This window comes from Alligator sinensis, unplaced genomic scaffold, assembly GCF_000455745.1.
Source record: "Alligator sinensis unplaced genomic scaffold, ASM45574v1 scaffold188_1, whole genome shotgun sequence".
Taxonomy (NCBI): Eukaryota; Metazoa; Chordata; order Crocodylia; family Alligatoridae; genus Alligator; species Alligator sinensis.
In genome coordinates, this window is record NW_005841903.1 from 2,682,246 (window position 1) to 2,707,668 (window position 25,423).

Consider the following 25,423-nt stretch of genomic DNA (forward strand, 5'->3'; position numbering starts at 1 on the left):
CCTTTTTGGCACCCTGCCCCGCAAGGGCCTCTACACGTGGGTGGTGCGCACCCGGCACGCCCAGGTGCTGGCCGGCTGCCCTGACACTGTGTGGTGGTGGCGCCTGGCGCAGCCCAGGACCCCAGCATGTCGCACGCTGTATAAGGCACGCGCTGCCAAGAAGACCGGCGACCTGCAGTGGCGACTTGTGCACAGCATCCTGGCCACCAGCACTTTTGTTCGCCACCTGGACCCGGCGGCCTCGGCGGCCTGCCCGTCCTGCCCGGGGGTGCTGGACGAGGACATTTTCCATGCTTTCCTCAACTGCCCCCGGCTGCAGCTGCTCTTTGCCACCCTGGGTGCGCTGCTTTGGGCACTGGTCCAGGACTTCTCGGAGGGCGTCTACATCCACTCCTTCCTCTACCGGGCGGCTGAGCAAGCTGTGGTCAGCTTGGCCAACTTCCTGCTAGGCCAGGCCAAGATGGCCACCCTGAAGAGCTGGCGAAACCGGCTCGCCGGGACCGGGATGGTCGACGCCCTGCAGCTCTTCCACCTGCTGGTGTGGGCCTGCCTCTCACTCGAGTTTGAGCATGTGGTCCTGCGGCGGATGGTGCCCACCTTCGAGGAATGCTGGGTTCTCGAGGGGGTGCTGTGCTGAGTCGAGGCGGGACACCTGCTCCTCGCCCTGTAACACCACCGGCTGCTCAAGCTGCAGAGACACGTCCAGCGGGCCAAGGCCTTGGACTTTGTTTCACGCGAGTCGACCCCTGAGGCCCCCCATGGGTGTCCCCACTGGCAGAACTGTAAATATGTAAATGGTCCTTTTGTTCATTGTGGTTTTTAGTCTAGAGTGTACGGGCAGGCCTTGCAGGCCATGAGCCCAGGCCATGTCCGTGAGGCCCAGGTGTTCAGGCCAACCTGTACATACTCTCTACTGGCCCTGATTTGTCACCCTCCCTGGAATAAATGCCTCTTAAAAGTCAAAGTCTTTCTTTCTTTCTGTGGGACACTCCATCTGGCCCACCATTGCAGCATTCATGAGCTGCGCCTGGTACTTCAAGGTGTGTAGAAAAATTTTTTAAAGCTGTGTCTATGGCCGAATTGCTGATTCTTCCAAATCAGCATTGAATCTTCAGATTCAGATTTGGGGACAGTGATCTGAATCAATGAATCTTATGACTGGCCCTGATTCAGGCCAAATCCAAATCCAAATTGAATATAGCCCATTTTCCACACCCCTACTAGCTACTACTTTCAAAGGTAAAGTAAATAATGGTTGTTCTGTAGCTCTCACTGATCTCCCTAGTCTTACTAGGGTGGGAATGGATGGTATTCCCTTACAATTACTGGCTCTACAGGAGGGAGTCACCCTGTTTTCAATTATTTTTTCATATTACGTCTGCTTTGGTGTCTCTATTTTCAGCTCCATACATCCTACTCCTAGTTTTCTGTGCATCCAGTTGAAGAAAGCATCCTTGTGTCCAAGGATGAAGACCAAGGCTTGTATCAAACATTTTGTTAATGGAAGCTTATGAAGCAAAAAGTCAAAATAGCATCCACCTGGAAACTTAAGGACATTGGGCAAAACTGATGCACTGATCCACTAATTCCACTGTGATACTCTCTTTCTCTGTATATATACATCCCACATCACTACAGTACCCAAGTGGCTCAGATGCATTAACGGTTTTAACCTTCATAGACCCCTGTGATGTCACAAAGTATCATCATCCTTCATGTTGAACTTAATGGGTGTTTTATCCATTGGTTGTGATGGATCACACTGGAAATCTGTGTCAGATCCAGAAGTCAAATTCAGGTCTCCTTAGTCCAAAGGAGCAGCCTCTCTCTCAGGATGTTTCTTATAATCCTACAGTTACTTACATTCTTACATTCTGTTCCAGACATCACCTTGCAACATTGCCATCTCAAAATAATTCCTCTGAATCCAAATTATTTGTTTACAGGTTTTTAAAATATTCCAGGACAGCAAAAAGAAATTTGAGTTTATTGCCTAAAACTTGGAAACAAAGTTGCAGTACGGATGTAAAGAAATCCATGAGCAATTATGCATCTGTCTAAATATTTGTCAGTAAAGCTTTTCATTTTTTCCCCCTGAAGCCTGCAACATCCAAAATAGTTAGTCACACCATGGAGCACAGTGATTTCTTTTTGAACGCCAGCCATCCAATCCAGTTTTTTTAGAAGCCACCAACAAAACTGTGACCCCTTCCACACACACATAATACAGACAGTCACTCATGCATTAACAGCCATAAACCCCCAAAGGTCGTTTCCATGACAACCCCAGGGTCCTTAATGACCCTGACAGTTCAATGATTTTGTTTTGTTTGAGAGTGAAGGAATAATAAGTCTTCTCCCATCGCCCCCTACCCCCTCTGCTGCACTGATATGCTGTTCATTATCTGATTCTAGGATCAGCCCTGGAGACAGAGCGGCAGCCAGCACTGAAAGACAAGAGCCTCACTGCAGACAAAGAACAGTAAAGGAACTGAGCGTGCTCAGCATACTGCAGTAGCAGCAGCCTCATTAATTCCATCACTAGCCCAATGAGTTTAAGCAAGTGCCAGGGGTATTACAATAGTTTGTAGCAATATGTTGCATAAGTGAGCCCCAAATCACTCTATAGTTATTTAGAAAGTACATCTTGCACACCACTAGCAAGAGTGCTTTTATTAATGATGTATACCAGAAACACAATAAGACATCACAACTACTCTGTAGCAAGACCTATAATTTTAATGATGTGATGAATAAGGCAATTAATGTACTTCACTCTCTTCCCCATATGTATCATATTTAACTTCAGAAAAACTAGAGATCTCCAAAAGAAAGTATAATAATGCATTGTTAAATGGAGTGAGCTAGTTCTATTCCTTTGAATGCATATTGCCTAGTTTTGCACCAAAATTGAACCTCCTATGCTTTAATTTGAAATCAGCCACAGGCATCTGTAGATTGCCATTCCCACCGTTAAATATAGCATTTGAATTAAGTGGTCTGAAAACTGGCTCATTGTTTACGCTAACTAGCACTTTACTAAATCCCAGGAAAATCTGCTTCCACCATTTTCATGAAAGTAAATATAATCACATGAATACATCCTTGAAGGCTCCTTGAATAGCTTTCGACTAATCATACCAGTGCCCTAAATGATACTGTAGTGGCCCAGGACCTTGGATGTAACGCAAGATGCATAGCATGCATCTCAGGAGAGGGATGATTCAAAGTATTTTTGTTCTTTTCCTGTCTGGGATTAGCTGTGCATTGCACAAAAATGACATAAATTATAGTATCCTAAAGGCTACTGTAATTTACCCAGGTTGCCAATGGCTCCAAGGTGCTGCTATAGTGGCTGGGGATTGCTAGTTTACAAAGGGGCCCTAGCCATTCTCCTTTTTCTCTGTGGCTGTGCTTTCAGGGGGCTGAGGTCAGAGTTTCCTTTGCTCTGGCTACACTAGCTCTGCACCACTGGAAGATCCTTATACAGAGAGTTTTTTGTCCTATAGTAAAGTTTGCTAACAATAGGGGCTGCTTTATATCAAAGCTTGGTTGCAAAGTGACTGCAATCTGGCCAAAGATCCAAGCCACTATGCATCTATGTACTATGCACTATCCATGCATCTACTGTCCTTTTATGCATGGGGTGGGCCTTCCTGAGCCTCACTGAGGTCAGAAGGCTATAAATCAAGCCCAAAATAATCCACACTCATCATAAAAATAACCTTTATTACAAAAGACACATACACAAGTTGCTAAGTACCTCCAATTTCAAATAACCCTCAGTAGAAGCTGAGGGTGCTGAGGAACTTGGAGGGCAGTCTGACCTCACAGCATTGGGTCTATACTGCAACTAAATTTAAGGGATCTGGTAACATGTCTGATCCAGAAAAGCACTTTAAATATGTGAGTAACCCCACCAAAGGCATCTTCCTTAGTAGATAGTATCAAAGAGATTGAGTACAATGCTCAAGAGGGGCAGCTGTGCTCAGCACATCCAAGAATGGGTGAAGGCAAGAATGCACCTTTATCCTCATTTTACACTAGAGTAAACTGACCTGTTTCAGGGTAAGAGAGCTTCAGGATTAAAATACAGATGTTGAACCCCTCCTCATTTTATTATTCATTTTCTGGTGAAGAAATACCCTCAAATATAACAATTCACTTTTGAAGCCTGTCTGTGCTCAGTCTGTTTCTCCTCACTACAGCCTAATGCAAGGTCACAGGAAAGTCAGAGTAAGAGGCATCACAGCAGACTCCATGCCTGATGCAGGAAGGAAACAGGATTTAAAAAAAATAACTTTCTTGCTTCTATTGCTAATCGGTCTCAGCAGCATGTCTTAATGGTATACTACAAAAGGAATCCAAACTCAATTACATATTCTTTAGACTAGCCCATATGCTCTCCAAATATCAACTTCTTATCATCCTCCATCATTGGGCAACAGATCCTTCCCCACCACACGCTGCCCCGCCCCCCCCCGCCCTGCCCCACTCCCTCCCTAAACACACCTCCAAATAGCAACTCTACTTTTCACTGCCTCCTGTATTATGTGGAAGGAACCAAGATGTTGTGATTCATCCTCTCCTCATCATCCCCTGTGGTGCTTGATAAAGCAACTTGTAATATATGTCCGACAGCAATTAGAGCTGCACAGATGCAGAGGGCTGCTCCTCTCTTCAAGCGTGCACATAATTTACATTAATGGGAGTTAATGGGAATTATGTGCATTATATGCATGGAAGGACAGGACTGGTCCCTAAAACTTGGGGAAACCCAGTGGATGAGCTTATCATTGGGTGCATATGCATATAACAATAAGAAAAAAACAGTTCTGAAAATGCAAATTCAGCACTCTAAAACTTTGTAATTATTATATCTATTTATATCACATAAACACATAATTTGGAGCTTGTTTGAACTAGATTCCATAGATATAAACATCCCCATCCCAAAGGGCTTAAAATCAGGCCCTCTCTACATGTGCAGGTAAAGGCACGATGAAATCTAATGAATGATCCATACAATTGTGCCTCCTGTCATGCCACACATGCATGGCAGGCGGTGTGATTGTGAGATTGTACATTCGATCCCATGTGCCTTATTGCCAGTTCAGGGGGAGCCCAATCCTGGTTTGGGCTCCCCCTGGCCTGACAAGAAGCAAGCTCCCAACTGAGAAGGCTCCCCACTTTGGGGGTGCCCCAAACTCCCCTTGGGGTGGGGGACTGTGACAGCTGCAATCTCCCAGACTCAGAGGTGCATGAAATCCAGGGGCCGTAGTGATTGTGGATGCCCCAATCCCCAGGGCTCGCATGTTTCATGCTAGTACGCTTTTGTGGCTGGGAGTCCTGTCAGCTCCCAGGGCTCCCATTCACAGGGGAGACCCTGCAACATATACTAATTAAAGCAAATTTATAGCAACCAGCTATAAAGCCAGTAAACATTTTTAAGGTCTAACCTTATAGCTGGTTGGAGTTTTTTATCATGTGATAAGTATTTTGCACGTTTAGCTGGTCACAGTTGATCAGTTAATTGTACAATATCTGTAATGTGTAGAAGGGGTCTCAGGCAAGACAAAGAAAGTTGTTATTTTGATTTTACAGACTAGAACCAGAGGCACAGACAGAACTCATTTGCCCTATTCACACAAGTAGTCTTGTGAATGAATCAGAAATAGGATCAGATCTCCGGAGTTTGAACAAGTTTATGTTGTTTCACTCCTCTCAACTTCTTTGACATCTCATGAAAACAAGGACAAACAAAAAAAATCCCACTTAAGCAGAGCTGTTTGTGGCTGTCATCCTCTCATTCTCTCCATTACATGACATGTACCTAAGGACAATTAAAACCCTGGCTGTGTAATGGGACAAAAGTATCATTGTAGATGAGATTCCACCACCTGGAAATCATAGGTACTTGAGACAGACAATATAAAATGCATTTATTTTCCCACTTCCACTTCTAGTTGTTGAAAATTTTAAGGGTTAATATAAGCAGACATTGTGTGGACAGATGTACATAAAAACCATGGCACAGAATAGAAGAGGAAAGTGTGGCTTAAACTGAGGAATCAAGCATAATACTCAGATCCTATCATATCATGCAAGGTAGTGTATTTTCTTAAATACAACAGACACTTGTTTTCCAAAAACAGATGGCTGGAAATTAGGTTGCACATTACAGGCAAGGAAATATGGTAACAAAAGTTTCTGCTGCTGAAGGTTCTGCCAAGCAAAAGTAACTGCATGGGATACACAATGAGAAGAACAATGCAAAGGCTTGGTTCTCTAGCTGCTGCTACACAGTTACTTACTACAAGGAAAGATAAGTTTACTTTATTCTACCTTTCAAAAATAAGGTGCATATCTTATCTCAAGGTGTGTTGTATACAATAAAATACAATGTTTCGTTTGAGAATATTCATGAGTGGGGGGAAAAAACTCAAAACTTGAAGTACCTGATTCACTGTGATTCATCACTTCTACTTTCACTATTAAGTGCAATTCTACCTATTCATGTGGGAAACTCTTAATTTAATATTTTTCCCTGGATACACTGAAATGTAGATATTCCATGGAGAGTCTGTGTGATGACTAGTACAGAAACTTGTGTGTCAGGAATCCTATTCCCAGTTCTATGAATGTCTCACTGTGAATTTGGACAAGTCGCTTAATTTAACAAATACTCCCTGAATATTTGCAAGCCAGACTGCTCTGATGAGGCCCCATGTGCTGTATATGAACAAACTGGGTTTGTTCCTGGCCACATGTGCAAACAGCATGCTCCGGATCAAAAAAACCCTCTAAAGTAATAAGCTTTGGAGTTTATTCATGAGCACTGATTACACATGTCCACACAGTACCATACAAGGGATCACCTGGCTGACTCTACATAGACAATCTTGCTGAACCAAAAGTAGCATGTGTGCCTCAGTGTGGCTCTCTGCTGAGAGGCAGGCCCTACTGGGATAAGCACAGTGCTGCTCTAAGGTGGATACACTACTCCTTGGGTGTTAAAGCACATGGAATGGATGTTCCATGTCTCACTACAGTGCTGCCCAGCACTGTAATTTAGTGGTACAGACATACCCTAGAAGTGCAAAACAGTCCTAGCTATGTGTAGCTTATTTTTTTATTTAATGAATCACACGGACTTTTAAGATGATTTATCAGTACTTTGAAAAAAATTAAAAGAAAATAAGATAAACTGGGACACCCTTTGGGATGCCAAAATATGTACTTCCTTGTGTTCAACACAACGGCCTCTCTCCGGACTGTGATTTCCATGGTAATTAGGACACAGAGACCAAAATGAAAGTGGCAGAATAACTGCCTTTTCTATTTCAGCATTAAGAACAGGACAGTAACTGCAGAAGTTCATGTACAGCAAACCCGAAAAGCCAGCTTTTTGCTACCTGGATTGCTAAAATGTAATCTATGGCAATTTGCCCAGGCCTCCTGAGGTTGAATCAGAAGACACTACTGTTATTCCTCTCAGTACTAGCTGTTTGTGCTAGTCTGGGCACAGTTTGATGTCAAGACACAGGCTTCTACTGCCAGGAGGATAAGTGTTTAGCATTGGAATGAAATACACACAGCCTCAGTAAACTCAGGCTTTGATGCGCTAGTTTAAGATTGGAAATATGGTGCGATTTGGCTATCCAATTATTTAGGCATTTTGTATTTATTTTCTTTGCCATTTTTACATGTTGGAACTGATCTCTATGTGCTTTTCACTTACTCAGGGAAATGTTCATTTTATCCAATAATGTTTGATTTGGAAAATGTAAAGATAATCTGAATGGCAGATACTGGAACCCAGGACTCTTCCCGCCCCCCGGCCCCGCAGCACAGCGTTCTTACCACAGCAAAGCTACAGTCATGCTCCCTCTTCTTTTTTTCCCTCTGGGCCCATGAATCCTGGGTTCTTTTCTGCATTGCGACAGCTTTGACACAAGAAGGAGAGCTAGACCACTGTACATCCTGGTGGTCAGGCTAGTCATTTAATCTAGTATATTTTTTTCCTAAAGGTGTGCTTTACCTACTATTACAGGAGTTCATAGCCACCAGTATCTCCTCCTCTGCTGGGTTCGTTTCCCAATTGCTGGGCTAGTTTCCACACACAACGTATAAAAGCCTGAGGATTCTTGTAACTTTTCTAACAGGTATAAGGAACCCCTAAAGCAGTGGGGAATTACTGGCAAACAGAGAAGCACTCTCCACTTCTGGCATTTCACTCCAGGAACAGTAAGGAGTGGCATATAGTAGGTGCTATACAGTAGCTCCTTGACATCCCAAAAACTTTGAGAATATATTTTAGCATCTTTGATCATTGAGCAATTTGCCCAAAGCTGCATCATAATTAAATTGTTTCTTTAACCAAAGCACTGTCACTAATTATTCCCAATATTGATTATCTGGTTCTGGGTATTTGCTAGCTGTCCCTAAATGCTGTTTCTCCAAGCTGGGAGAGCGAATGAGAAAAAGAAAAGAAAGCAAACACCAGAGTAATTAAAATAGTTTAATTTGGGAAACATCCATCTTCCACATTCTGTTTAAATTCCTAGTCTTGATCTTTCTTTTTTAATGAAAACTAAAAATTTTACATACACATACAGCTCCTGAGGCTTTAGGAAAATGCTAAGCAGTGAAAGATTTGCAGTAAATGTGTGGGTGTTGGCTACACTGTGACAGTTTAAACATCATCATATCTTTCTTTATCTTGAACCTGTTTGTAAGACGTATCTCTGGGCAGCATAGCGTTGGAAATGAAGAAGGCAGCAAACAAGCCATAAAAGCATTAACAAATCTGAATCAGAGGAAGAATTTACTTTATTCATAACTTTATTCATAACTTTTTTGTTATGTTTCCCTGTGTCCTGTTTTGCAATATAGTGGGGCTTTTGCTTTCTTTATATATTAACTGCATTTTCTGCAGGTGAAGGATCTCTCTCCCATTTTTAACACAGGACATTTAGTGTATTGATTAAAATAGTGTTCTCTGCCTTTGTTGAGAGAGCACTTTGGAATTTTTCACATACAATATGATAGATTTTGAGTATAGACTTGTGTATAGATTATGGGTGCATGTTTGTGTGTGTGTATGTGTGTGATCAACAGTGACAAGTATGTGTGCACACACATATATACACATTCATATGCATATATACATCAATAGAAAGCCTGGCTAAAATAATATTCAGAATTCTAATCTATTCTGTCATATCCAGTGCTGAACTTACTGGTTCCACTAGTCCATGGAGTCTGCACTTCCAATTGTCATCATGAACATATTTTGTAAGCAAGGCCATGCTACACTTGTGCACTAAATGGTGTATGCCAAATGATTATGCATGCCTTAAGGCACTCTTGAGTGTATAAACATTTACAGTACAACAGATCTTTGGCCAAGTAGCCAAGTAATTGATTACAGGGCTATGAATGTCACTGGATTTTATTTATAAAAATCCCATAATGCTGGCTCTACTTCATGCAGAACTAGCACTGGCAGTTTTTAAAAGTAGGATGCTCTTAGGTGAATTCAGGAACAGGCAATCTTTGAAACAAATCGAGTAGAACAAATAGGAGCAGGTCTCACCCCAGTTACCATTTCTCCTGAATTCATGATATCTGACAATTAAGCAAATGTATTACATAGATATCCTGTCTTGCTGTAGCATGAGTGAACATGAATAGGACTTCTCCATAGGGAACATTATAAGAAAAGCACAACTGCATTGAACTATGTTAAAATTATTTAGGGGAAAGAGATAAATCCATCTGAGATATACGAAATAAAACAAAATGTTGGTTTAAAATGTAGAGAAGAAGCATATAAGCAATGAAGCTATGCAAGCAGTGTATGCTTATGGGAGGCACTTTTAGTGTATTATTTTTATCTTTTGACACATTCTATTTTGGCCAATATTTCAATGTTTAAAGGGAGATTTTCAATGGCATGGTGGCAAGCGAGCATGTAATCCATATTTAAAACTAATGGGAGCAAAGTGCTTAGTTACTACTTGTACCTTGGAAAATATCCTGTTTATGGACATATGAACATGTGGTAGTAATGTAAAATTGTATCTAACAGCATTATGGACCCCCTTTTTATTTTCACAGAAAAATAAGTTCATGATCCCATAGAGATACTACAATTTTGTTCATCTTCGGTAGCTCCACTGACTTCAATGAAATTATTATCAGTTCCTAATTCAAGCATGCATATGAGTCAGGGCTAACAATCTGTGCTATTTTAAAGAACTTACATAACATTGAGCCGTGATGGCAAAAACACCTTTTCACAATCCAGTGGCTGTGTTGCTACTCCCCTACCATAATCACCAACTAAGGGGCATGCCACACTGACCTCTGTCAGCTCTTGGGATCCACAAAATAAAAAACATGGTATGAAATGAGCTTTGCCTTTCAGAGTATGCACAAGATGGTCATATCATGTTCAAGGACTCAAAGCAGTAAGTTTTCTTTGTGCAAGATTTATAACTACACAACTCTCGGACCAGTAGGACAACTGCCACACAGTTCCAAGAGACTGGCTAGAGAATTTTGCCTGTCAGACAAACAAGGAGCAAATCACTTCCAACAGGACGAGGTCAGTGGCATCATCTTCAGGATAGATAAGGAATATCTGCTGCTGCTGACAGACATTCATTTAAAGGCACAATGGGATCAGATCTTCCAAGGGAAGTGGTGCTGGCTCCTACCTTAGGGGTCTTTAAAAGGAGGCTTGATAATTACCTAGCTGGGGTCATATGAGCTTAAATTTACCAGGGGTATTTTGAGCCCAGTATTCATTCCTGCCCAGGGCAGGGGTTCGGACTGGATGATCTGCTCAGGTTTCTTCCGACCCTCCATCTATGAACCTACATCTGTGAAGATCCCTGATCCCAACAGTCGCACCTCCTGCCATGCCACACATGTGATTTTGGGATCAGGAACTGGTGTAAGGAGAGCCTGGGATCATGATCCCAGGTTTCTGACAATCAGCTGATTATCAGCTGTCTCCAAGACCATGCCAGGGCTCAAACTGGCCCTGGTGAGATCTCCAGAGCTGGATGATAACCAGCTGATCATTGGCTGTATTAGGACCACACCAGGGCTCTAACTGGCTGCAGTGCAGTCCCAGAGAGGGCCAATAGTAGGCTGCTCCTTATTGCTAGCAAGGACTGCACTAGGGCCAGTTTGAGCCCCAGTGCTGTTTCATATTCAGTTGGTAATGAGCTGACAGTTGGCTGTCAAGGACCACACTTTGAGCCTTGGTGTGGTTCCAGAGCCAGCTGACAATCAACTGATCGTCAGCTGGAAAGGATCCCATCACCCATCAGGGCTGTTGAAGATCCCAGTGAGACCTTAATTCTATCGCACATTCAATTTAAAGCATTTTTGTGTCTGGTTTCCAGAATATTATGCACTTTTGGGGAATATTTTTGTGACTGCTTTCCCCTTTTTGCGGAACTATTAATTGCTTCAATAAGTGGTCAGTTTACTATTTAAGACACAATTAACAGACTAATTGCATCTTAAGTGTTATGTCTGCCAGGAGTTGTAGAACAATTGCTGATAGAAATTATAAAGACCTATTGATCAGCCAGTCCAGACGCCTGCGCTTTTAAGTTTCATAGTTTCATAGTTGGTAGGGTCGGAAGGGGCCTGAGCAGATCATCAAGTCCAACCCCCTGCAATGGACAGGAAAGAATGCTGCGGTCAAACAACCCCGGCAAGGTATCTATCTAGCCTCCTTTTGAAGACCCCCAGGGTAGGAGCAAGCACCACTTCCCTTGGAAGTTGGTTTCAGATCCTAGCCACCCTGACTATAAAGTAGTGCCTCCTGATATCTAATCTGAATCTACTCTCAGTCAACTTATGACCGTTATTCGTTGTTACTCCTAGTAGCGCGCGGGGGAACAGGGACTCTCCCATTGCCTGCTGGTGTCCCTTGGCCAGTTTATAGACGGCCACCAGATCCCCTCTCAGCCTTATCTTGTGGAAACCAAACAGGTTCAGGTCTCGTAGCCTCTCCTTGTAGGGCCTGCCCTGCTGCCCCCTGATCATGCAAGTGGCCCTCCTCTGGACCCTCTTGATGTTGTCCACATCCCTCCTGAAGTGCGGCACCCAGAACTGGATGCAGTACTCCAACTGCAGCCTGACCAGTGTCATATAGAGGGGGAGGATCACCTCCTTGGACTTGCTCGTGATGCATCTGTGGATGCATGACAAGGTGCAATTAGCCTTCCTTACTGTATCCCCACATTGGTGGCCCATGTTCATCTTGGAGTCTATGGCTCCAAGATGCTTTTCTGCCTCTGTGCTGACGAGAGGGGAGTTCCCAGCCTGTAGGTATGCTGCTGGTTCTTTCTCCCTAGGTGCAGTACCCTGCACTTGTCAGTATTGAATCCCATCTTATTCTCATCTGCCCACCCCTGTAACCTGTCCAGATCCAATTGCAGCCTGTCCCTCCCTTCCAGCATGTCCACTTCTCCCCACATCTTAGTGTCATCTGCAAATTTGAACAAGGTGCTTTTCACTCCCTCGTCCAAGTCGCTGATGAAGATGTTGAACAATGTGGGCCCAAAGACCAAGCCCTGGGGGACCCCACTGCCCACATCCCTCCAGGTCAAAAATGACCCATCCAGCACCACCATCTGGGTGCAGCTCTCCACCTATTGGCAACCCATCTGACTGTGTAGGCACCGACACCACAATGTCGTAATTTTTAAATGAGAATGGGGTGAGAGACAGTGTCGAAGGCCTTCCTAAAGTCCAGAAAAACTATGTCCACCACAACACCTGCATCCAATGATTTTGTGATCTGGTCATAGAAGGCCACCAGGTTGGTCTGATAGGACCTGCCTCTAATGAACCCATGTTGGTTGCCCCTAAGCATACACTCCCCTGCTTGCCTCTTGCAGATGTGCACCTGGATAATTTTCTCAAAGTGCCTCCCCAGGACTGAGGTAAGACTAACAGGCCTATAATTTCCTGGATCCTCCTTCCTCTCTTTTTTGAAAATGGGGACCACATTGGCCCATTTCCAATCCTCTGGCACCTTGCTAGACCACCTTGAGTGCTTGTAAAGCTGTACCAGGGGTCCCGCAATGACCTCTGCTAATTCCCTCAGCACTCTGGGGTGATCATCAGGACCTTCTGATTTGGACACATCCAGTCCCACCAGAAGTTCCCTGACTAGGTCCTCACTAACCCTGGGCCTGGCTGCACCTCCCCTGGGACCATTGGGGATCCCGGTGGAGGGGATGACCTGGCCCCTGCTCAGAAAAATGGAGGCAAAGAAATTGTTAAATAGGTTAGCTTTGTCATGTGGTGAGACCACGATATTTCCAAGTGTGTCCTGCAGAGACCCCATATTACTCAGAACCTTCTTTCTACCCCCTATGTATTTAAAAAAGAATTTTTTGTTATCCTTGATCTGGGTTGCTAGTCCCAGTTCCATCTCTGCCTTAGCCTTCCTAACAGCCCCCCTACAATCTCGAGCAAAGGAGGTATAGTCCTCCCTGGTGATGGCCCCTCCCTTCCATTGGGTGTATGCCTCCTTCTTAGCTTTGAGATATTCCTGGATGCTTTTGGTGAGCCATGGGGGCTTTTGGGCAGTTTTGCCCCCTTTGATCCATGCTGGGATTGCCACCCTTTGTGCTTGGAGGATCGTCTCCTTCAGGAATGAGTACTCTTCTGTGACTCCCAACTCCCCACCCCTCTGGGACCTCAGTGCCTCCCCAACTAGTCTCCTTAGCTCAATGAAATCCACCCTCCTGAAGTCCAGGGCTGCTATCTTACTGCAGGCCTTTGTCACCCTGTGCGGGATGGTGAATTCCAGTAGGCGATGATCGCTATCACCCAGGTGACCAAGCACCCGTAGTCCCCTCACCTGGTTGCCACTTGTGGCCAGGACCAGGTCTAACAAGGCATTTCCCCTGGTGGGACTGTGCACCTCCTGGGTTAGATGAGGGTCCTGTAACACGGCTAGGAACCTACATGAGCGGTCAGACCTGGCTGACTGCTCTTCCCAGCAGATGTCCAGATAGGTTAGGTCACCCATGATGACCACATCCTTTGACTTAACTGCCTCCGCAAGCTGACCTGAGAATTCCCAGTCTAGCTCTTCTCCCTGGTTGGGTGTAGTAGACCCCCACCGTTAAGTTATTTTCCACCCGACCCCCTTGTATTCTGACCCATAGCACTTCAGTCTGCCCCTCCTCTGACCCAGTGATACTTGTTGAGGATGTGAATTGTTCTTTGACATAGTGCCACACCCTGACTTTTCCTCCCTGTTCTATCCCTCCTGTACAGCCTATAGCCCTGGGTGTTCACCACCCAGTCGTGTGTTGGATCCCATCACATTTTGGTGAGCCCCGCTATGTCCGGGTTTGTGTTAGCTAGCAGGAGGGCAAATAAGAATATGCAGTATATTTGTACACTATACACTACACAGTTTATTTGTAAGCAGTTTTTCCTATTTAGTTACCACACCCTGATTCTTGGTGTGTCACTTACACCATTTCCCTTGGGATTTTATACCACAGTTCCATAGATTTAACTGCCAAGATGTTTTTGTTCCTGATATTAATCCTAAACCTTGAGTTGCCTAATTTAATCTCTATACATCACCTTAAATAATTCCTCTTTCCTTGGTTCTTACACTCTTCAGAAATATTTGTAGACTTTCAGAGGTCCTAACTTAACCTTTGCCTACACTGCTTTAATCCTACATCATAAATCAGCTCCACTGACAACTCACTGATCATTTTTTTGGTTCTCATTTTCACAAACTCTAATTTGTCAAGCTCCTCTTCATTCAGTGTCCATGAGGCAGATATAGTAAACAATTGAAGGGGAGCAAATGTATAAGAGAGTAGACAAACCTAACAGCAGAGGTACCTAGTGCACTGGGAACAAATGGAGTAACCTGCACTGGGTTTAGACTTTAAAAGGAACTTTAAAAGGAGGAAAAAATATGAAAAAGGAAGGTTTTATCATATTATTTCTGAGAACCCCTATGCTTATTTCAGGCCAATATGCACCAAAAATGCTCAAGGCTAACTAGCCCTTTGTGGATTGATAAAAGACCAATGTGTCGCGTCTTATTTAGTGGAGAACCAAATTAATTATTATACAGAATTAGATGCCATTTAGCGTTGCTTATATTACTGATGACTCGCTAATTTGGCTGGCTCTGATGTAATTACAATTCATTTATGTCCTTAATCCTAATGCCCTAACCTGGCTTTGATTTAATCAGGCTATGTAGAAGTATCACAATCAGAGCTGCATTGACAAGCTCAGTGCTAAAAACGGATAATTACACCTTACAGAGTATATACTTTCCTGCCACCTACATCTCTTGAATCACTGAATGAGAAGAGATAATTCTCACTCAACATGTCAATATCCTGAAAATCCAAAATGGCAAGGCTGGTTAAGGAGCAAAGCTACCCTTAGTAAGTTTTAGGGAGGTGCTTGGAAGAGGTAAGATTCTGAACAACTCGGAAGCCAATAGTGAGGAAAGAGGCTCCCTATATGTGGTATGTGTATGATTTTCTTTAGGACACAGATTTGCTATATTCACCCATACCATTTCACATCATGATGAGACTACTTAAACTTACAGCATGTCAAGGTCACTTGAGAACAAAACAATAGGGCCTAAACCTTTGACTAGAACAGGGGTTGTCAACCAGGGGTATGCATACCCCCTGGGGGTACTTGAGAAGACCCTAGGGTGTATGCACGGGTGGACAGGGATGGAGAACCACCACACACCATCCCATGCTGCCACACAGGTGCCGCCCATCTGGCCGGAGGAGGAAGCTTGCACACAGGGGCTGCCACCACTCCACATTTGGCCATGCACCACCTCTCCCCTCATCCTGCTCCATGTCCGGCCACTGGGGATACATTGATCCAAAAAGGTTGAAAACCCCTGAGCTAGAACAACTCTTTTGACCTCTCTGACCCTCTCAGAAAGAACTCTCTGCTAACTTCTTGGATTTCTTATAGCCCTTACAAAGAACATTTGAATAACCTGTCTCTCTTTGCCACTTGGCATCCTCATTCTCCCCACTAACCTCTCTTCAGCAATCAGCCTGCTTCCAAGCACAGAACTACTCTGACCTCCATTCCGCAGGGCATGATGCTTCTCTGCAGCTAATGAACTGTAGGTGGGGAAGGAAGAGATAACTCTCACTAAAAGGGTGGAGAGGGTGAAAGTGTTTTACAGGTTGGGGAGGACAGTCATTTAAAAATTAAGAGACATTCGTTTTAACCCAGCCCTTCTTTCTACCAACTACAGATCTTCCCTGATATAGCATCCTCTAGAAAAATCCCCCTAACTCTGGAAATCAGCCAGTCTACATGGCATATCCAATTGGGAATTGGACTGGGAATAGTTTTCTATCAATGGAATTTAATGCTAATCACATTAATGATGATGCTTTGTAACAAACTGCTTCACTCTTAGCTCTTATAAACACAGTTTTAGTCTGGAGTACTGCTCCAAAATAATACAGTAAGATTACCATTAGCAATAGTGTTTGAGATAATGGTTGTAACATCATATTATTTTTATTATTACTAATGAGAGGATAGATAGAAAAGTCCTATAGAGATGATTTCAGCCTGCACTTATGGTTGGCTCTCTTAGCATATTCTACTGGATTCAGAGCCAGGCTACCTGATAGATTCCCCAATCCCGAAGGAAGAAGGATGAATGGCAGACCTGTTTTTCTCCACCTGAAGTCTACTATCAGGCTCAATTTCCAGGAAAGCCTAGAAGTACATGTTTAAACTCATTCCTGTTCCACTGAACACTCAGGCTTGTAATTCATTTCAAGAATAGCTTAAATATGTTAAGGGATGTTGGAAGGCTGAACCATGGCCTCCTAAGTTAAAGAGCAATACACATCCTCAACCAGCAGGATGGGGTCAGAGGAGGGGCAGGCTGAAGTGCTCTGGGTCAGGATACAAGGGGGTCGTGGGGAAAGGGTCTTAACAGTGGGGGTCTACTACAGACCTTCCAACCAAGGGGAAGAGCTGGACCATGAATTCTTCGGTCAGATTGCAGAGGCACTTAAGGCAAGGGATGTAGTTGTCATGGGTGATATAAATTACCTGGACATCTGCTGGGAGGAGCAGTCAGCCAGGTCTGACTGCTCATGGAGGTTCCTGGCTGAGATACAGGACCTCCACTTAACCCAAGAGGTGCACAGTCCTACCAGGGGGAATTCCCTGCTGGACCTGGTCCTGGCCACAGGCGACAACCTGGTGAGGGGACTCCAGGTCCTCAACCACTTGGGTGATAGCGATCATCACTTGCTGGAATTCACCATCCAGCGCAGGGTGTCAAGGGCCTGCAGCAAGGCACTAGACTTAGACTTTAAGAGGGCCAACTTCAATGAGCTGAGGTGATTAGTGGGGGAGGCACTAGGGTCCTGGAGAGTAGGGGAACTGGGTGCCCAAGATGAGTGGTCATTCCTTAAGGAGATGATATTCAGATCCCATGGGGTGACAATCCCAACAAGAAGCAAAGGGGGCAAGAGTGCCCAACCCCCCCCCCCCGGCTCACCAAGGGCATTCGTGAATGCCTGATTGCCAAAAAGGAGGTAAACACCCAGTGGAAGGGAGGGACTAAAGAGGAGTATACCTCCACTGCTCGGGTCCGTAGGGGGGCTGTTAGGAAAGCTAAGGCAGACACGGAATTAGGGCTAGCATCAAGGATCAAGGATAACAAAAAGTTCTTTTTTAAATACATAGGGAGAATGAAGAAGGCCCCAGGTAATGTGGGACCCCTGCAAGATATGCTTGGCAATCTGGTGGTCGCACCAGAGGAGAAAGCAGACCTCTTTAACAATTTTTTTGCCTCTATTTTCTTGTGCAAGGACTGGGACTCCCCTACTGAGATTCAGGATGGGCTCAGGAGAAACTCCACCAAGCTTAGGATCAGGGAGGACCGGGTTAGAGAACTTCTGGAGGGGCTGGATGTGTTCAAATCAGCAGGTCCAGATACTCTCCACTGCAGGGTGTTGAGGGAATTGGCAGGGGTTATCACGGGGCCCCTGGCATGGCTTTACAGCTCTGGCCAGATGCTAGGCAACTGGAAGAGGGCCAATGTGGTCCCCATCTTTAAAAAAGGGAAGAGGGAGGACCCGAACAACTAGAGGCCTGTTAGTCTTACTTCAATCCTGAGGAAGCTCTTTGAGAAGATTATCAAGAAGCACATCTGTGATGGGCCAGCAGGGGGATGATGCTCAAGGGCAACCATCATGGTTTCATTAGGGGCAGGTCCTGTCAGACCAACCTGATTGCCTTCTACAGTCAGGTCACAAAAGCATTGGATGCAGGTGTCGCGGTGGATGTAGTGTTTCTGGACTTCAGGAAGGCCTTTGCACACTGTCTTCCACCCCATTCTCTTTAAAAAACTAGGTGATTGTGGCATTGATGCCTACACAGTCAGATGGATTGCAAATTGGCTGAGGGGTCGTACTCAGAGTGCCGGTGGATGGGTCATTTTCGACCTGGAGGGAAGCAGGCAGTGGGGTCCCCCAGGGCTCAGTCCTTGTGCCCACACTGTTCAATTTCTTTATTAGCGACTTGGATGATGGGGTGAAGAACAGCCTGATTAAATTCACAGATGACATCAAGATTTGGGCTGAGGTGGGCAGACTAGAAGGGAAGGACAGGTTACAGCAGGACCTGGGCAGGTTACAGGGGTGGGCAAATGAAAACAGGATGGGATTCAATACTGACAAGTGCAGGGTGCTGTACTTGGGCAGTAGGAACCAGAAGCATACATATAGGCTGGGGAACCCCCTTCTCAAAAGCCTGGTGGCAGAAAGAGATCTTGGAGTCATTATTGACTCCAAGATGAACATGGGCCGACAACGCGCGAACACGATCAGTAGGGTTAACCATACCTTGTCCTGCATCCACAGATGCATCACAAGCAGGTCCAAGGAGGTGATCCTCCCCCTCTATGCAACATTGGTTAGGCTGCAGCTGGAGTAATGCGTCCACTTCTGGGTGTTGCACTTCAGGAGGGATGTGGACAGCATTGAGAGGGTCCAGAGGAGGGCCACTCACATGATCCGGGGACAGCAGGGCAGACCCTATGAGAAGAGGCTATGGGACCTTAACCTGTTTAGCCTTTGCAAGAGAAGGCTGAGGGGAGACCTGGTGGCTGTCTATAAACTTACTAGGGGGGACTAGCAGGGTTTGGGAGAGACCTTGTTCCCCTGAGCGCCTTCCAGGGTAACAAGGAATAACGGCCATAAGTTGCTAGAGAGTAGGTTTAGACTAGACATTAGAAGGCACTACTTCACAGTCAGGGCAGCTAGGATCTGGAACCAACTTCCAAGGGAAGTGGTGATGGCTCCTACCCTGGGGGTCTTTAAGAGGAGGCTCGACGTTTACCTGGCTGGGGTCATTTGAGCCAATTTTCTCTCTTACCCATGGCAGGGAGTCGGACTAGAAGATCTACAAGGTCCCTTCCAACCCTACATCTATGAATCTATGAAATTCAGGGCTGAACCAAGATGTGGACACTCCCTATTACCTGCTTCATGGGCCTCTAATATCAAACTGACATTGCCATTATGTCAGAGATTTCCTGGGGGTGGGAGGGTAGGGCAGGAGGGAGGGAATGATTTGTAGGGAAGAGGGAACAGGAGAGGGAGAAGGAGGAGAACTAGCCTCTTGTAGAGAAGAAAATGTCACCCAGAGGCAATGTTCAGAGGTGACTTCCCTGTCTGGAGCAGGCTTACTCTACAGGAGATAATAGCTGCCATCCTACAGAGAACGATGTTATATGATCTGCTTTCAATTATTTGAAATATGGACTTCACTCAGAGAATTCTAGGAATAGCTATTCCAGCTGTTTTGGAAAGATAGAAAGCTGTCACAGGAGACATCTTTAGACTCTGGTAAAATCAATGGCAGCCATGTGTGCACTAAACATCTCACATAAGCTTCTTATGTTTTTTACTATTCAGTCTGGAGTCAAGGAGAAGTGAAATGTGGTCTATGACTATAAGGCAGTTTGTATTCCATGCATCAAGGCTGTGCTTGAATTTGGCAGACAGAATAGGAAAGACCCTGAATGGATCCTTTTATCAAGTGTCTGAGCAGTTACTTGATCTAAGAGGTTTGTATACCTGCAGCTGGCAATGTAAATGTCTGAGACAAATTAGAAGGCAGTAGTAGTGTTACAGTGAAGGATGAAAGTGCACACGGAAAGGCAAACAAGCAGAGCATTACACCAAACACTTAATGGCAAACACATTTATTAACATCAAGTGCAATGTTTGTAGGTTTTCCCTGCTGCAACCGGCTGCAGATGCCAGCTACTTAAAAAGATGAAACAGTGCAGCAAATAAAATCGAAGAGAATTTTTTTTCAGTGCATAGTGCCTATGTTCTTGGCAGTGGAACCAGCTCCTAGCTCTGCCTTCGAAGGAACAAAAGCAATGTTGGCACACACTGAGCGACTTGATTTCACAGGGCCTCCTGGGAAGAATGTGTAGGAGCTGGGCTCTGAGTCTGGTAGCTACATCTTTGAATAAAGAGAGGAGGAGGAGAAGGGCAGGAAAAAAAGAGCAGACAAGGTCTCCATACCATACATGCAAAGCTTTTATACACAATCAAACATCCTTGCCCCAAAGTACTCAATAAAAGAAGTGTTCAAGGTGAACCAATATACTTACTAAATACTAGAGCAGCACATTTCACTGTTTAATGTTCTTTTATTAGCACCTCTTCTCACAGGATTTTATCACAAGTTTATAAATGTTCAGCATGCAGGCATGTCTAAAATGTCTAAAATGCAGGAAAAATAAAAAGATTAAAAAAATTGAAATCTCCAAATACTCTCACACCAGGATGAACATTCTTCCTTTTTTCCTTTGTTTCAGTTAATGTATATTATGGCAACAAATCCTCAGGTAATATAAATTATTGTTCTCTGACTTTGATGGAGCCAAGTTAATCTATAGCAGTTAAGAGCTTGGACCACTGAAGGTAGTTTGGGAAGGCTCTAGTAGGACACTAATGGAGAGCTATTATAGAAAAGAATGATTGCTACAATGCCATTCCAGACAAAGATAAAAGTGTTTCTAAAAGAACCTTGTGTTCCAGAGGTTTGGTACTAGGAGCAAAACTGGTGTAAAACTAAACCAAAGGAGAAGTGTCTGGATATTGTTGCCAGCTATAGTTTTTGTAAAATAAGTTAGTGTTCTCTATACAGACCCTACAGAACACCAGTCCATCAGCTGTGGTTTTTGGAAAAAAGCTTGTGGTCTCCATCCAGATACTATTGAACAGCTGTCCATGTCTCAAAAACCTCCACTGGTGTATAGACTTTATTTGATACTTTCAATAACACAGTAGAGTAACTAGGGGTGGTGAGTGGGCACTAGCCCTGGGTACCAAGTTAGAGGAGAGGCCTAGAATGGCGGACCCTTGGAAAGTCCTCAACACAGCAGCAGCCAGGTGGACTGACACTATGCTGCAGCAACAACCAGGATAGCAGACTGTGCCACGGCAGCAGTTAATATCTTTGATTCCCTAGGGCAGGTAAGACTGACCTCCTTCCTCCTTCTCCTCCCTACTCTTCCATACACGACCAGGGTTTTGCCCTGCTGTGCATATAACTTGCTAGTTATACCTCTTCAATAGAAAGGCCATGGACATATAAATTTGGAGAGTGATTTAACAGATTTGTGTAATTCCTGGAGATGGTCCCTCAAAAACAAAGATAATTCACATTAAATGGAATGGGATAGAGAGGCATGCATATTATTAGCAGTACTGTATCTGTGTTGCAGAGGACTAGCAGTATTCAGTTATATTAGTCTAAGACAAGCTTTGAAGAAAACAAGCATATCAGTAAACAAAAATGTTTACAGGGCCATGGGACAATATATATTAACTATAGCTAACAATGCTATAATGTCCAGGTTTTATTTTTAAGTTCAACCTTTTACAGAGATCTAAAAATCACTCAAATGATTTAAAAATACAAAAAACCTGAAGGAAAGGTAAAAAATAAAAATAAAAATAAAAAAGTTATGTGAAAATGGATAATACAATCAGGATCTAGTGCCAGGACTATTTGATATGCTTTGCATAGTAGACTCAACATGTCTCTTCCTGATCCACAAGTGCATTAACCTCAGGCATGGTTCTTGAACTGGACAGCAATCAAAAAACATGGACATGCCTGAGAATTACAAACTGCATCAAAGCTTAATTCTGGTAGGACTTTTTTCTGCCAAAGGTTAATCAACACTTGCAATTTCCTGTGTTCACAGGTGCCAGCAGAATCCAAAGCACATTACAAGGATTTAAGAGAAAAAATGACTATTACTTTGACACTAATGGTGTCTCAGAGTATTACTGGGATCGGTCATTTAATTTAACACTATTGTCTTTAGTTTCATGCAGAGAGTTAAAGTAATCATCACACTGGAAATAAGGACAAACTTCCTTCAGGGCATATTGCCTGTTTATATCCCTTGTACATCAGTACAGCAGCATATACGTGCTTCAGACCTTGCAGAGAACCATGTCTGATTCATCTTTGTACATAGGCCAGAATCTCACGAGAATCCTTTTTATGAGAAGTATTTTGCTATGCACTAGTCCTAGAAAGTAGAAAGCACCAACTCAATGGAAATAAAGCTGTAACAATATGGCCCTAAACAAATGTAAGGTGAGATTTCTGAAACCAGAAGGTAATAATAAAGAAAAAATCTCTGATTATTCCGAAACAATAAAGGAAACATTTGAGTAAATTAAATTAAATCACCACTTTTTGCCCTAGATTGATACACATTATTATTATTTTCTAATATTTGCCACACATTATTCACATAAATAATTCAACTGATTTCAATGGCATTGTGAGAAAGAGTAACAAGTAAATGTTATATAATCAGGCCCTTACTTGCACATTTTCCCTTTAGTTTAAGATTATAAAATCTCGGTTACCTGTCAAGCCCTTTGATAGTTATGAATTGTTTATTGAATATTGGTTTGATTTTGCAGATATTGCTGCGGATTAATGATAATTTGGTGTCCCATGCAAAACTCGGACATCTTTGGACAGTTTACTTCATTTCTTTGTTGGCATATCATTCTAGGTTAGTAGGTTAAGTAGCTTATCCTTGACTAAACTAAGTAATCCAATCAGGACCCATTGGCTATCCATTTTATACTGTAGTAGTCTTTCCTTGTGCATCCCTAGCTCAACTGATCTGAATGTTGATCATGATCCTTTTGTTTTTCACTCTGCATTTCTCAGTGCTCATGTGCTCTCTATCTTATTGCAGCTTCTGTGTCAATACAGCCTTGGTCTTTTGTCTCCCTTGACAAGTCATGCATAACACATTCTCTGCTTCTGGTTAAGACGGTCTTATTCTCTCACAGGCTTAAACTGATTAATCATCATTTTATTTCAGATATAGGCTACATGGCAACTGGCATATTTATTTCTAAGCAGCTCTTTAAAATGGCATCATTCAGAGGTGCTTAACCACAATACTTAATTTTCAGTCTGTCTGGCTATTGATTTCTAATATTCTTTTTGAGATATGGCACATCATTCAATAAACCATTCTACTTATATAATAAGTTTACCTGGTTGCTTAAAATCTGTAAAATCCTACTGACATGTTATGAATTTAAGATTATGTCTATGGCTACATGGGCTGATATAGTTTGTTTTTATTGACTATGACTTGGAGTTTAAGTGTGTGTATATGTATGTTTGTTTATTTTACAAATAATTTGTGAAATAAAACAACTGTAAAGTACTAGAAAGAAACATCTTTTTGAAAAGAAAACTATGCCTAGTTCTGTCATTTTTGTGTGTTTTGTTCACAACAGAAGCATTCTAGGGTTGACATATTAAATGGAACATGGGAACATTAAGCCTTACTCAAATGCATGCTGGGAAAGGGAATTGAATACAACCACAGGAAGCAGGAGTTACCCATGGGCATTTTCACTAGGCAGACTTAGAGAAAGAAGTGCTATTGACTTTTTCAGTGAGGAAATGACAAACTAGAAAACAAACCAGACCTTTTGTATGTGTCTGTGGAAAACTTGGAAAAGGACAATAAATTAAGCCTGAGGAAAAGACATGTATATGATGCGTTTTCTGTAGAAGGGGTTGAACAACTATTCTCTTTGGGATGTGTTTAAAAAGAACCTCCCAAGTGGTACTGTCAACTCTACAGATTTATTCTGATTCTAGACACATTACATATTTTCTTTAAAACTCCAACGCCTCATATTACACAGGCACATGAAAATGAGACCAACTGCACAGCTGGGAGGGAAGTATGACAAACTTTTGAGCACATAATTTCTAGAATGCTACTAGTAATCTTGCAATATTTATTAAAAATACTGAAACATAAAATAAATTTACAACAGTACACATTTTCAAATGCTTTACAAAGACAGAAATGGTTCAAATTTATTGTCTTTTATATTCAACAACTGCCACCAAACAAACTAGTCGACTGGCGTGCTACTGAAACTTGCAGTACCCAATACAGAAAATTCTACTGCAGTCAAAAATCCTGTTCTGAGCATGAATAGGAAATTCAAATCAGATCAATTAAATCAACGCTGTCATTCAATCAGAACTCATATTAAAACCACATACCCTTTGGTTAATAAAAAATGTTATACAATGTATCATTAGAAGCACTTCTGGTCTAATCAGGATTGGGTAAACAGTGCAAAAAAGCAAGAAAAAAACGATGATGATTAAGTTATAATCTTGAAACCATGTGTTTTTGCATTCACTTTCTCTGAATAGTCCAGCAAACAATATATTGCTGGATGAGATGTGCAAATGAATTTAGCAACATCTTCAGAGAATGAAATTTGAATTAGCAAAGTCAAGTATTGGCACTGGAAACCGGGTCCTAAGTGTTACTCTGATCCAATCGGGGGGAAAAAATGTCACCCGTGTGTATAGTCAAAACAAGTCAAATTGCAAAAATACATTATGCATATGGAATGCTCAAAAGACCACTCAAGAGCAAACATTTTGTCAACATTCCACAGCCTGAAACATATTAATGCCAAATGCTTCCTGGATAATTGCGGACAACAAATTTGTAGTAACGCAGCCTGTTGACAGATAATTTGCAAACAGAAAAGGAGAAAAATATATCAGATAAATTATTTGTGGCAATGTTTTTGCTGAATATTTCTCTTGTTACGTAGCCCAATATTGCAGACTTGAAATTTAGATACTCCCACCAAGCTTCCACACTTCTAAATGTTTATAACTCAGCCTCATGCTATTTACAGTATTGGTAACCTGAGTTTTTTCTGTAATGAAATCCAGATCGTCTGTGACTTCAAATGACCTCTTGTATTGTGAC